Here is a 14,429-nt window from a genome sequence, read left to right as displayed (position 1 = left end):
GTATGTCATTCATATTCCGTGTTGTTATCCTGATCAACCATCCATTAGTTGAGAGTGAAAGAATTTCTGAAGGCTTTGGACATCTTATCTACCCCTCCCTTCTTCTAGGTCACTCTGTACTTGCATGTTTGAAGAGCATTCTGAACCTTGTTAAAAAAAATGTACCCAAAATAGGTTGTTTTACAAATACATATAGAATGAATCAGAGGCAAGGGAAAAGCCACCAGGGACTCCGGTTCCATGTTCTAACTTTCCGCTTGTAAATGAAGCAAATTTATATGCATTTAATAACTTTGTATGATATATTTTGCTTCTGCTTCAGAAGCGTAGGGGACTATGCTTGGTACTGAAACTCTACCCCTTTCACAATGGAAACCCACTTGTACTATTACACAGAGAGAGAGAGAGAGCCTCCACCCACCTCCACATACACTCCACTGAAGATCTGAGATTTCACTAGAAATAATTAACTTCTTTACTCTGATGGGACAGAAACTTCTTTTTATTTTATAGAAGGCAAGCAGAGACTTTCTGGATGCTTAATTCTGCACCCCGTGGCACAGAGTGGTAGGCTGCAGTACTAGCATAGTTACGGCCCAAGCTCTGCTCACGACCTGTGTTCGATCCCGGCGGAAGCTGGGCTCAGGTAGCCGGCTCAAGGTTGACTCAGCCTTCCGTCCTTCCGAGGTTGGGAAAATGAGTACCCAGTTTCCTGGGGGGTAAAGTGTAGATGACTGGGGAAGGCAATGGCAAACCACCCCGTAACAAAAGTCTGCCAGGAAAACGTCGTGATGCAACGTCTCCCCCTGGGTCAGGAATGATTCGGTGCTTGCACAGGGGACTACTTTTACCTAATTCTGCACCCAATACTAATTTCTGTGATCCTGTAAAGTAGGCAGCACTCTACATATGAGCTACAATTTAGACACCAAAGTGGACAGAACCAGCCTTCATAAATGGATCCAATTATTTGTACACAGGCAGGGAAACCTACAAAAAAAAACCCCATAATGCCTCCACTATGATGATAATAGAATAATAATTCTCTCTGTCCTGTCTTCATCACTTACACTTTCAGCGAAATCAGTTTTGATGTCTTTTGTTTGGAGTGCCTCTAAGCATGTGCAGAGTATCTTTCCTTTGTCTAGAAAATGTTTGCATGCCATTCTGGAAAATGCTGAAATGCAGAATGGAATCTGGGGTCTTGTATCTCACCCCCACACTGCCTGCCGAGGCTAGCAGCAACCAGGTGAGATGTTTGGCAGTCTTTCAGGTGAGGAGAGAGGGACTTTACAGCTTTTGACCAAACAGGCATATATGCAGTCCCTCCCAATTTACTCTGGAACATGGCGACAGCCACCTCCATGATGACCCACTTTGTGGCACTGTGTGCATGTCTCAACACTCATAATTCACAGTGCACCTGCACAGCTATTACCTCCGTGTGACACCTTACTGTACAACAATGTCCTAATATAGCACTTGCATTTACCAGTATATTAAACAGCAAGAACAGCTCTATTGGAGTCCCCCACCACCACCCTTGGCATTTCATCATGTAATTCTGGTAACAATAAAAAGGATAAAGGATAAAATTCTAGTTGAACCCGTAAAAACCATCTCGGGGGTAACTCTAAGTACATCGTGTTCATATGAGCAAACGTAGTTATTTTGTAGAAGGAATTCCCACTGCTTACATGATATATATATATAAACCTGAGTCCATTCCTAATTTTTGTATCCTACAAGGAAGGATAAGATACAAGTACAGTCATGGGAGGACATCCCAAAAATCTCTTTTTTTCTAGGCAGGACCAAGTCTGTCTCTGTATGGTGTGTGAAGGTATCCAAGGTGTGCAACAGGGCCCCTAAAATCCCCTCCAGGTGTTACATTTTGGGGTAAACAACCGCACATCTTGCTACCCCTGATTCTCCCTATACTCATGGCCTCCATTTCATCTGAAAAGGACGCCATGTGTTTTGTTTGCAGAAAATACGCGCAGTGCTGATTTCAGACAAAACGGCAACTGGGAGGATCGAGAGCAGTGCGGACTCCTGATTCTCTCTGTTGAGTACCTGTAAATGTCACACCCACAAGCAGTTTAGAAATCGGAGTACAGGAAGCAAAGACTGGCAAGGACATGCAGGGGAGGGGAGTTCCCATTTCCCCCCCACCCCACACTGACCCGTGCTTCCCCTGCAGCTCCTTCACCACTTCTCCTCCCTGTGGCTCTGCTTTGGGCCCACCAGCTTGCTTGGCATTCCCTTCCCACCCATAGCTCCCCCTCATTTCCTCATTTAGGGTTGCCAACTCCAGGTTGGGAAGTTCCTGGAGACTTGTGGGTGGAATCAAGGGAGGGAGGGCAGGTTTGGAGATGGGAGGGACCTCAGCAAGTATAATGCCCTCCAAAGCAGCCATTTTCACAACAACAACAACAACAAAAGCAACAAAAAACATTCGATTTATATACTGCCCTTCAGGACAACTTAACACCACTCAGAGCTGTTTACAAAGTGTGTTTTTATTATTTTATTTTATTATTTATTTATTTGATTTGTTTTATATCCTGCCCTCCCCACAGATGGGCTCAGGGCGGCTAACAACATTCAAAAAATGCATTAAAAGTTACAAAAACATAAAATCAATAATAATTTTAAGTCATTAAAATAGTCCAGGAGCAGGCTATTTAAACAAATATTGGGAGTCTGTATACGGGCGTAGCAGATGGCCGAGGGCAGCCCCAGAAGAACAACAATCACCCAGTGAGGTGGGTGGGGCTGAGAGAGCTCTGAGGGAGCTGTGGCTGACCCAAGGTCACCCAGCTGGCTTCAAGCGGAGTGAGGAATCAAACCTGGCTCTCCGGATTAGAGTCCTGCTGCTCTTAACCACTACACCAAGCTGGCTCTGTAACCAAACTAGGGGAACTGATCTCTGTAATCTGGAGATTAGTTATAATTCTGGGAGAACCTGGAGGCTAGCGAGCCTACTTGCCCCATATCATTTTCCCTTTCCCACTGGTCTGGTGAAAATGGTGGTGGAAGAGAGAAGTAAGCAGGTTTTGGAGGGAAAACGGAGCCAGCCCGGTTGATTGTCTGATATTGGGGGTTCTATGGCAACTCAGTAGGAAGGTCTTACTTTTTTCCCTCTGAGGTCTATGCATGCACAGATGTTGCTGTTACCAGGGTTTTTTTTGGGGGGGGGGTTAGCACCCACCCTTTTAACATTTCACATATATACGAAAATCTGTGTTCGCAGTAGTAACCTAGAGGATTTTTTTATCTGCTTGGCAGTTGCACAAACGGCAATTCAATATAGGATACTAAAGACAAGTCCACGCTTCTAACTTCCTCTCACTTTTAATTGCTCTCCTGCTCAGTAGGAAATAAGGTAATCTAAAAATAATAATCGGAGCCTTCGAGAGAATCTGGCCTTTATTGCTACGCATTACGCTGGCCCGCTCCTTCCTTAACCCAGGAGTCCCTGGCTTATGGGAATTGGGCAATAGTCTTGGCTCTGTTCTCGGGGTCTGGCCAATATCACAAGGCGGCCTGGCCTACCCTCCCGACCTCCCACACACGCATAGGAACATCCTGCGCTCTGAAGGCTGCAGGAAGGGTTGGCAATCACGTCCCACGTGCGAGAGCAGCCTGCCTGCCATGGCTATATAGGGTCTGTGGGGTGTCTGCCGGCCGGCCGTTAGAGGCAGGGTCAGGCCTGGCTCCCAGCAGCTTCGAAATGCTGCTGACAGATGACTCAAAGGAAATTCTCTGTAAACACAGCTCACCCCCCCCCACACACACACACCATATCACCATAATTAGCTAGATGGAGAGAGCCCTTGACTGCCTCCCATCCATCCATCCCAAGCAGAGCCCTTTACAAGGCCCCCTTTCCATCGGCTTTCGTTTATCCCCCTCCCCGGCTCTTGTCATTCATGGCTGTGGCTGGGCCTCATCTCGCCCTTAGCAGATTTGTGTTAAATAAGCCGTGCCAAATAAGCCATGCTGGGGGATACGGCTTCTGGTCTACTCATTACTTTCGTGCACCATTTCGCAGCCGGAACTAGGAGCCTGCTTCTGTCTTCACAACTGCTTATTTTACCAAGGATGAACATGCGTGCCCCTCCAGTGACCACATACACGTAATTGAAAGTCTGCTGTGCACCATTTAGGGTTGCCAGCTCCAGGTTGGGAAATTCCTGGAGATCTGGGGGGAGTGGAGCCTGAAGAAGGTGGGGTTTGGGGAGGGGAGGGACCTCAGCAGGAAATATTGCCATAGAATTCACCCTCCAAAGCAGCCATTTTCTCCAGGGGAACTGATCTCTGTGGCCTGGAGATTAGTTGAAATTCCGGGAGATCTCCAGCCACCATCTGGAGGCTGGTAACCCTAAACGTACTCCTTATTAATTAATTAACTTTCTTTGTTTACAGTTCACCTTTCTCACTTGAGCTCAAGAAGAGTTGCCAACCTCCAGGGGGGGCTTGGATATCTGGAATGACGACTGATCTCCAGTTGTAGGGTTGCCAGCTTCAAGTTGGGAAATTCCTAGAGATTTGAGGGGTGGATCCTGGAAAGAGTGGAGTTTGGGGAGGGAAAGGACCTCAGCGTGGTATAATTCTATAGAGTCCACCCTCTGAAGCAGCCATTTCCTCCAGGCGAACTGATCTCTGTGGCCTGGAGACCAGTTGTAATTCCAGGAGATCTCCAGCCACCACCTGGAGGCTGGCAATCCTATCTCCAGACTACAGACATCAAATCCCCTGGAGAATATGGCAACTTTGGAAGGCAGAATCTATGGCATTATAGCCAACTGAAGTCCCTCTCATCTTCAAACTCCACCCTCCCGTGGCTCCACCTCCAAAATTTTGTGGCGTTTCCCAAGCCAGAGTTGCCAAACCTAACGCAGAGGGAATCCTTGGTGGTTCTTAGCATCCATGATCAACAGGAATGGAAGCAGGATGGGATCTGTCTGGTCATTTATGGAAGGAATCTGATCCAATAAGAGTGGAAGCAAGCAAGATCTGGTGGGTTTTAGGTAGGACCTGGCCGAGTCTCGTAGCTTTCTAGACCCCAGTACTGATTTCCTCAGTTTGGTTGTAAAGGTTAGCAATCTCAAAATGTGTGAGAGGCTTAGATGCCTCTTATCTAAGCATCAACAAACAAAGGATGAAGGACAAACGTTTCCTTTCTTGCCCCCCAGGCCTGTGATTTCAGATCACAACAGCTCTTCTTTGACTAGAGCCCTCTGTGGATCAGGAAGCAACAGTGTTCAAATTCTTCCTAATTCTTTCAATTCTGATCTGGCAGTCTCAGTCACGGGGAGGGATCTAACAAGCTTATTGGATCAGGCCTTAAATTGAGAGCATGTGTACAGCTTGGCCTTAGGAAGGGAAGAAAAGTTGGGGGGTTGGCAATAATTACAGAGACTTGTGGCCACATGCTGTGCCCAGAGGGTGGCAAAGTCCTGAGTGAGGGCCAGAAGACGAAAGAGACCAGCCCCCCTCACGCCCTGCACTGGGCAAGTCTTGGAAGGGGCTTTGGACAGGGATTAAGCAAGACTGAGAGCAGAACCACAAGTGACAAAAGGCACAGATTGGACACTAGTCGGCTTCCCTCAAGTTTTGATGCGAAATGTAGGCGTCCTGGTCTTGCAGCTTGGCTCTCCGACTGCTGTCCAACGGACTTTTCAACTGTCACTTGTCCAACATTCCGCCAAGCTGCCTACATTTCCCGCCAAAACTTGAGGGAAGCTGACAAGTGTCCAACCTGTGCCTTTTGTCACTTGTGGTTCTGCTCTGAGTGAGGGCCAAGCTACACATGACGAATGACACTTGAACGGCAAGTGGATTGAGTGGAGGGCAAGTGAACAGGGAGAAATACACTTGCCGTTCAAGTGTCATTCGTCATGTGTAGCTTGGCCCTGAGTCGCAGGAGAAAGGCAAGCTCGGAAGGGCCTTCAAACAAGCTCACCCTCTTATATCGCTGCATGTTTCGTATCCACATGCAGATGCTGTAAATGGCTGGCAACTGGTTTTTCCTTTCTGATTACCCCCAAATGTTCTCCTTCACTGCTCCCAGTCTCCATTGGCTGTGAATTAACTCCAGGAGCTCTGGCTGCCACCTAGCAGACGCTGTTCTCTGAGCAGCTCCGCAGGAAAGCAGATAAAGGGTTTCAGGGCCAAACTACAAGTGACGCCTGACACAGGTTGGACACTTGTCAGCTTCCCTCAAGTTTTGATGGGAAATGTAGGCGTCCTGGTTTTACAGCTTGGCTCTCCATTACAGCTGCAAGACCAGGATGCCTACATTTCCCATCAAAACTTGAGGGAAGCAGACAAGTGTCCAACCTGCGTCATTCGTCACTTGTAGCTTGGCCCTCAGAAGGCGAGATGCCCATATGCGGAGACCGAACTCGCTTTCTGCTGCTTTTAAAAATTGGCCTGTCAACTCTGTGAGTTATAATGCTGATCTCAACCCACGGGTAGTTGTCAATTCTCTCATTTTACCTGCTTTCGTTTCATGGTGTTCTGGACTGACGCTTTGTAAGTCGTAAGCTGCACTGAGCATACGTGGGTGCCAAAAGGTGAGGCAGAAGTGTTTTAATAACTAAAAAAAATTAAAGTATCTGGTGAATGCACTGATGGCCATGAGCATAGACGACTTTAAAGAGAGGGATTAGACAAATTCGTGGAGGAGAGGCCCGTTGGTGGCTACTAGCCACGGTGACTAAAGGGAACCTCTGCAGTCAAAGGCAGCAAGCTTATGAATGCCAGTGCTAGCAGACTGCATCAGGGGAAGGCACTGCTGCTGTTGATTTCGCTCATGGGCAAGGTGGCACCTGCAGGAGTTTGAATGAGTACATAAATAAATTTATAAGGCTGCCTTTCTCCTGACCAAGTCAGTACCCAACGGTACAATACAGCACAATAAAACCAGATAAATATCACCTAATGCAAAAGATTAAAACATAAAACACATTTAAATGTGCTCCTTTAAAACTACCCTGTGCTGTGCATATATTTCCCCAGCCTCCCGGCGGCTCCAAAGGTTGTGTAGAATAGTTCTGTTTTATAACTTCTCTGGAAAGCCAGGAAGGTAGAAGCCCCTCTGACCTCTTCTGGGACGCTGTTCCAGAGACCTGGGGTAGCCAGTGGAAAAAGCCCAACCCCCCAGGCTCTTACGGGGCAGGGCTGCGGTCAGTAGGCCCTGCTGTGGGACATACAGGGGAAGGAGGCCTGTGTCAGTTGCCAACAGATGGCTTCCAGAGAAGGTGCTACATATGTCCCTTGAACCAGCAGCTGTCTGAGGAGTTAAATGCATCCATACAAGTCACTCATTTTCACATCCTCTTTCCCGAGACTGCTGGTTGCTCAGGGATTTTGTATGTAAACAACAAAAAATAATCTGTGCTATTTCCTGCCCGGCCCACAGTCTGCTGTGGCTGCTGGGACTCCTGACCCCAACACCTTGGACAATAGCAAAGTCTTGCCGCAGCGGTGGTGGCGTGTCAGGCTAGAAACTGGTGTTGAGCACAGGGGCAGCAAAGAAACATGCTTTGGCCAAAAACTGGGAACTGAACTACACTCGGGAACCAATGAGCAACATCTTCTTACGTACAGTGAATTCCCATAAACATGAACTCTTCGATATAAAAATACCAATTTATATGTCAATTCATATATCAATTACAGGTACCAGTCAATTCATACATCAATTACAGATACCAGTCAGCCAAGAGATAGCTTGACTGTACGTAAGAAGATGTCTTGATATTGTTCATTGGTTCCCGAGTGTAGTTCAGTTTCTAGGTTGTTCCTTGGGAACGCCTCTCTATTTTGTGTTGGCCAAAAAATTGAGCATTGAAATTGGCAAAAACTGGCCCGAGAAGAACTCTGGAGCAGTATGGAATCTCTGGTCGTAGCCAGCTCCCGTTTCGTCAGACAAAGCACCTAGCAAGTAGCTATGAGTCAGCTAGAACTCTTTCATAGCTTGGGATTGATAAATAAATCATATGTTGGCCCCAGAAACTCAATTAAAGGATTCCATGTTTGGGCCGTTAGCAGAGTTTATCATTTAGCAAAATCAAAAAGAGTCCAGTAGCACCTTTAAGTGGAAGCATGATTATAGGTGGTTGTGAGCTGGTTCTGCTGGCTGGAATGTGTGCAGGAATGAAAATAACAAAGCATACACTTGCTTATATTTAGAAAGGAAATAAGAGTTCTTTATTGTAGCTACTCCATACTCTTCTAGGAAAGGAGGAGAGATAGATTCTATCTACCTATCTAGTCTAAGGCTGGGCATAGATGCTAGGACAAGTCCTGCATCCATGCTTCCAAGATGGAGGGAGGAGAAGGAGAAGATGTTGCCGGGAACAATGCCAGTACGAGAAGAAGTGAGAGGAAGGAAGTCAGGAGGAAGAAATCCTGAGAATAGCAATCTACAATACAATCTACAATAGTAAACAGAATGCCCTGACCTTTCTATCTTTCTAACTCTTTGGTTTGTCCCCCCCTGAAACCTGAGGAAAGGGACAGCACTGAATCTTCCTCTTCCAACAGGGATTTTCTGAATGAGACACATTTTCATGCAGGAAGAGGCATGAAACCCACATACCTCATATGACAACAGCACACTTTTCCAAGTCTTGGATGTTCTTAGAGAATAGAGTGCAATTGATGGGATTAACAAGACCAAGCTAGAAGTCTCTTCCTGGGCAGTTTCACTTCTATTTCTCCTTACTCTTCCATTCTCCTGGTGGCAGGAGGGGGCAGTGGGAGCAAGGCATCCCCTGGGATCCCTCGTTTAAGAGCAACCCAAGGTCATGAATGTAGTTGTCGCTTTGATACGAAGATACAATGTAAGTGCATATTCTCTAGATGTAGGTATACCATCTGGTCCTACCAGCATCCATCTGACTGTGGACAATCAGGTATACCAGTGAAACCCACCAAAAGGACTAGGATCTAGAAGACCCACCAGGTTCAAGTCCCCACTCTGCCATAGAGGATTGCCTGGGTGGCCTTGGGTCCATCACACTCTCAGCCTAACCTACCTCACAAGGTTGTTGTGAGGATAAAATGGAGATGAACTATGCAAGCCACTTTGGCTCCCCATCGAGGGGAAAGGCGAATTATCAAATAAATACTGATACCGTTACATGCTAGTAGGCTCCGTAAACATGGTGTTTGGCTGCTGCAGGCTCTCCTTATTGGCTAGTTCACACGTGCAGCATGCGTCCCTGATGACTGTCGAAGCAAATGGCAACTTGCACATGTGAGCGAGTCGATATAGATCAAGCCCTGCAGCTAGAAATTTCATAGCGTCTCAAGCTTTTCAGGGGGATCGGCTGGAATGTTTCTTCTGCACACCAGTTGATACAAAATCACATACACACACACACACACGTGTGAACAGACCTTACTCTTCTACTACAGACCAACACCGCTACCCACCTGGAATTATCCCCAAGGACACAGGAGGGTTTTTTTCCTTTACCCAACGAAAGCAGCAGGACGGGAGTTTAGGAACCTCTGTATTAAAGTGACACCAATTTCCCAAACAAAATACATTCCAAGTCACTAGTTCAACACCCACCCACCCACCCACACAATTTGGGGGAATTTGGAGAGTGTGTGGCTGGTGTCATTTCAGTTTCCCAGAACAAGACGAGCTTTTTCTCACCCTTCCTACTGTCTCTCCACAGCTCTAGCGCTGTGTCCACCACACCCTGGACTCCCGGTGGAAACAAGGGCTAAATTAAATAGTTATATACTGTACGGTTGGATTATTAGTGTTGTGCCAAGTAAAACTGACCCCTACTGGCAAGATGGGGTAACTGTATACGCTTACAGCGGCAAACCAGCACAAAGAGAAAAGAAGAGAGATGTAGCAACTGAAGGAAAGGATAAGCGGGTACCAGAAGTTTTAGACAAAATCCCAGAAGTCTAGGGAAGTGGAAAATAAAGCAATAGATAGCCTACTGGATAGGATAGAGTGCTGTGGCTGTGGGGAAGTTTCATTGTTGTGGGCCTGCAAAAGAACAATGGTGCACCCGTGTGTATCTCTGGTATACTGATGCGGGTGCAAACATGCTCTGATGTGGCATCAAACGTGATCTGACCTAGGTGTGGTGGGTGTGCAGAATCAGCAGCCAGGATAATTGCTGGTCAAGATTAGTAGCGCTTCATTGTATTTTTGCTTGAATTTTTAGAACACCTTCATTTGGTGGAGGAATGAACAAGCCTTTGAGCGCCATAGAGGGCTACTGAAAGACAGGGGAGACGGCCAGAGTGCAGGTCATAGCCTAGAGAGCCACTGGATCATGTATTAATTTATTTATAACCTACTTTTCTCCCCCATGGGGAGCCATTGGCTTCCAACATGCTCCCTTCTCTATTTTATCCTCACAACAACCCTGCGAGGTAGGTTAAGCTAAGAGTATGTGACTGGCCAAAGGTCGCCGAGCAAGCTGTATTATACAGTCAAGCACCTCTAGGTGAGTGCATTTGGTTATGAATGAGATACTTTCCGTTCCCATAGTCTAAGAGACCCCAGTAAAGAGAAAGTAAGTCACCCTTAAGTCCCATTGATTTCATGTTTGTTTGTTTGTTTGTTTGTGTGTTTGTGTGTGTGTGTGTGTGTGTGTGTGTGTGTGTTTGTTTGTTTGTTTGTTTGTTTGTTTGTTTGTTTGTTTTTTGTTTGTTTGTTTGTTTGTTTGTTTGTTTGTTTGTTTGTTTGTTTGTTTGTTTGTTTGTTTGTTTGTTTGTTTGTTTGTTTGGCTGGCTGGCTGGCTGGCTGGCTGGCTGGCTGGCTGGCTGGCTGGCTGGCTGGCTGGTTTATAGTCCGCCTTTCTCACTGAGACTCAAGGCGGATTACATTAGTACAATCAGTAGCAAAGACATTTCCATACAGTGTCAATGACATTTCCATAAACAATGTCATAGGGTAAATAGATACAAGTTTACAAAGACGTAGCATTAGCAAGGATCCAATACAGAGCTGAAGAATTGCTGAAACAGAACATAAGCAATTCTAGTAGGACTGACATTAGACAACATGAAGCACAGGTAGTACATAGGAGTACATATTTAAAGCAGCAGATAATATGTAAGGCAACATAGTGGTGAAATCTATGGTCCTTAAATCATTAGCGAAGCATCTGAGAGCCCCTCCCTATAATACCTTGCTCAGAGAGGCAGAAGCCCAGCTAACGTCCCTGGAATCGAGGCCAAATGGTTACCCAGAGTGCACAAGCCTTGTGACCTGGGGAAACTTTCTTGTCACTTCTACCATGAGGCCACCCCACCCACATGAAACCATTTCTCGGACAGATCTGTGTCTTTTCCCTACTATGCTGAATGAGATGGCTAGAAAAGAGGATGTTTCCAGCATTTTGAATAATGTTTTTACTATAATTCCACATGGTCATATATCCCATTCACAGCACACCAAACTCCCCCCCCCAGGCCGCCCCCAGCACTGGCAAACAGATTTCTCTCCATGCAAACAGGCCACACACAGTTTCAGTTGTGCAGCATAAACATATATGTAGCACCTACTCTTCGACATGCAACCACTGTGCGCAGCCACAACACGCATGTGCGCATGTATCTCCACAGTGCAACCAAGCATTCCTCAACACAAACAAATACACAACTTAAATTCGGCTATGGAAACCTTGTTGAACAAAAAAGAATAGAGCCAAAAGATCCTGTCTTTCCTTAAAGAGAAAAATGTTGAACAATTCATTCACTGAGAGAAAATTTGGTGTAGTGGTTAAGAGCGCAGGGCTCTAATCTGGAAAGCCGGGTGTGATTCCCCACTCCTCCACTTCAAGCCAGCTGGGTGATCTTGGGTCAGTCACAGCTCTCTCAGAGCTCTCTCAGCCCCACCCACCTCACAGGGTGTTTGTTGTGGGGATAATAATAATAACATACTTTGTAAACTGCTTTGAGTGGGCATTAAGTTGTCCTGAAGGGCGGTATATAAATTGAATGTTATTGTTATTGTTATTATTTAGATATTTCTGCAGACCTTCTGCTGACCTGGAAATGACCTTCTGCTGACCCAGAAGTGGTGATTTGCTGGCCCGGAAGTGACATGTTCACGAACCAAATGAACCAGTTTGCGAACCAGGGGCAGGTTCATGAAAGTTCGTGGTTTGTGGTTCATGAAACGTGATGAACCACGAACCGCATGGTCTGTTTTTTTTCTGGTTTGTGCCTATCTCTAGTGCAGACCACTCGGACGGAAGAAGCATCTGAGAAATCGGTATGATTAAGAACTTGAAAGGATGGAAGATGCAGAAAATAGGAGGATCCACTTTGGCCACTCCTTTACTGCTACTCCATACCAACCCATAAAATCTTATTTTGACTTTTGGTAGGGAAACTGCTGTCTTCACCATAGCAGGACACTTGGCTCAGAAACTCCCAATTTTTTGTGAATGGCCCCAAACCCCATAGCAGCAATTCTGTGGTTGGCTGTGCCTCCACCCCACAAGGCACCACCAGAAACCTCTGGGGGTGTGGCATGAGGAGTATCACATCATTCAACACATCAATATCTCATCAGGGTTAAAACCTGAAGGTGATATCACCATGGCCATTTTCATATGTCTTTAAAATAGCACAATACTCATGGACGCAGGCAGTAATGATTGTGCTTTCGTGGCATTTTGTAAATGGATGGCGTCAAAAATCGTGTGAGGAAGCTGCGAGCCTTCCATGAGTATCATGCTATTTTAAATATGTGTGAAAATGGCCTATATTGGGTGGTACTCTAGGAATTCCCCAATTCTCTATGGTAATTTCCATAGAGACTTGGGGCGTTCCTAGAACACTGCTCAATGTGGCGATATCACTTCCTGGGTTACACACAGACACAACATAAATGCACTGTGTGATGTCATTCGTACCCCCTACTTTCACCTTGCTGTTCTAATGTGTAAGTGCAGGGGACGAGAACAACAGGTAGGAGTTTGCTGCCAAAATGAGGCAACTGGTAAGCAAATGCCCCAACTTGGCAGTCATTTTATGGTAACATGCATCATGCTTTTTCTCAAAATTCAAACATTTTCATTAGTTCAACAAAGTTGAAGACCCCCCTGCCCCCAGGGCCAGATGAAGACATGCTGAGTCCTTAAGATATGTAAAATTAAAGACATCCTGTAAGATTACCAAGACTAGGATTTTACTATTTTTTTGTACTGGCAGGCCATTCATAAGATGAGGTCCTAAACTGTAGTTCACTTAGCTTGCTCATAAATCCATCTCTGGGCCCCCATCCTTGCAGGTCACTAACAGGGCAATCCTAAACAAAGTTACTCCAGTCTAAACCCATTGATTTCAATGGACTTAGAGCGGAGTAACTCTGCTTAGGACTACACTGTAAATTCCTCTGACCGGTTGCCTTTAGTTGAGGGATCACAGATTATATTGGCCCCATCAAATGGATTACAAGACCCCTGAGCCCGCAAACACATACGAAGCAGGGGACTGGACTGTATCCTCTCTGGGACTGTTACCTTCCGCCAGCCCTGCAGCCTAATGCTCCCCCTCCCTTTATCAATAAAACATTTGCGTATCTTGCAAAGTGCCGTGGATATTGATGGATAAATAAATAATAAGACAAATGAACTCACTTCTCCTCAACATCAGCAGCCCACAGACGCATCCCAGAGTATTCTTCTTCTTCTTCTTCCAGAGATCCAGGGCCTTTCCAGGAACCATTGGAAGATGGGGAGCCACAATACTTGGTTTCTGTATTAGGATTTGGGAAAGGGTTTCATTGAACTGAAAGCAGGTCTGAGGGCTCACTTTCAATCCCCCCTTTGCTCGAATTTTACATTAATGCTATTCACGTTGGAGGCCACGGCTCCAAAGAGAGGGACGACAGGTTGGTACTGCTTCTTTTTTGCCTGGCAAAGGCTGTGCAACAGGCAGAAACTCAAAAGATGAAGTTTTCCCCATAATGCTGCCTGTACCAGGAAAAGCACCACCAGTTGAATTTCTGCCTGCCACTCAGCTGTTATTGGTTCAGGAACACTGACAGAAAGAAAAGATGGCAATTCTAGTGTAAAGACAAGAGGGTTAATCACTAAAACACCTGTATGGATATCTTGCAGTCAAAAGATTTTCAGTTTGGATCAGGACTGCTATGGTCCTCTCATACCTGAAAATTAAATTTGGTGTAGTGGTTAAGAGCGTGGGACTCTAATCTGGAGAACAGGGTTTGATTCCCCACTCCTCCGCTTGAAGCCAGCTGGGTGACCTTGGGTTAGTCACAGCTCTCTCAGAGCTCTCTCAGCCTCACCCACCTCACAGGGTGATTGTTGGGATAATAACAACTCACTTTGTAAACTGTGTTGAGTGGGCATTGAGTGGCCATTAAGTTGTCCTGAAGGGCAGTATATAAATCAAATGTTGCT

This window comes from Eublepharis macularius, chromosome 19, assembly GCF_028583425.1.
Source record: "Eublepharis macularius isolate TG4126 chromosome 19, MPM_Emac_v1.0, whole genome shotgun sequence".
Taxonomy (NCBI): domain Eukaryota; kingdom Metazoa; phylum Chordata; class Lepidosauria; order Squamata; family Eublepharidae; genus Eublepharis; species Eublepharis macularius.
Note: the sequence above shows the minus strand (reverse complement) of the source record.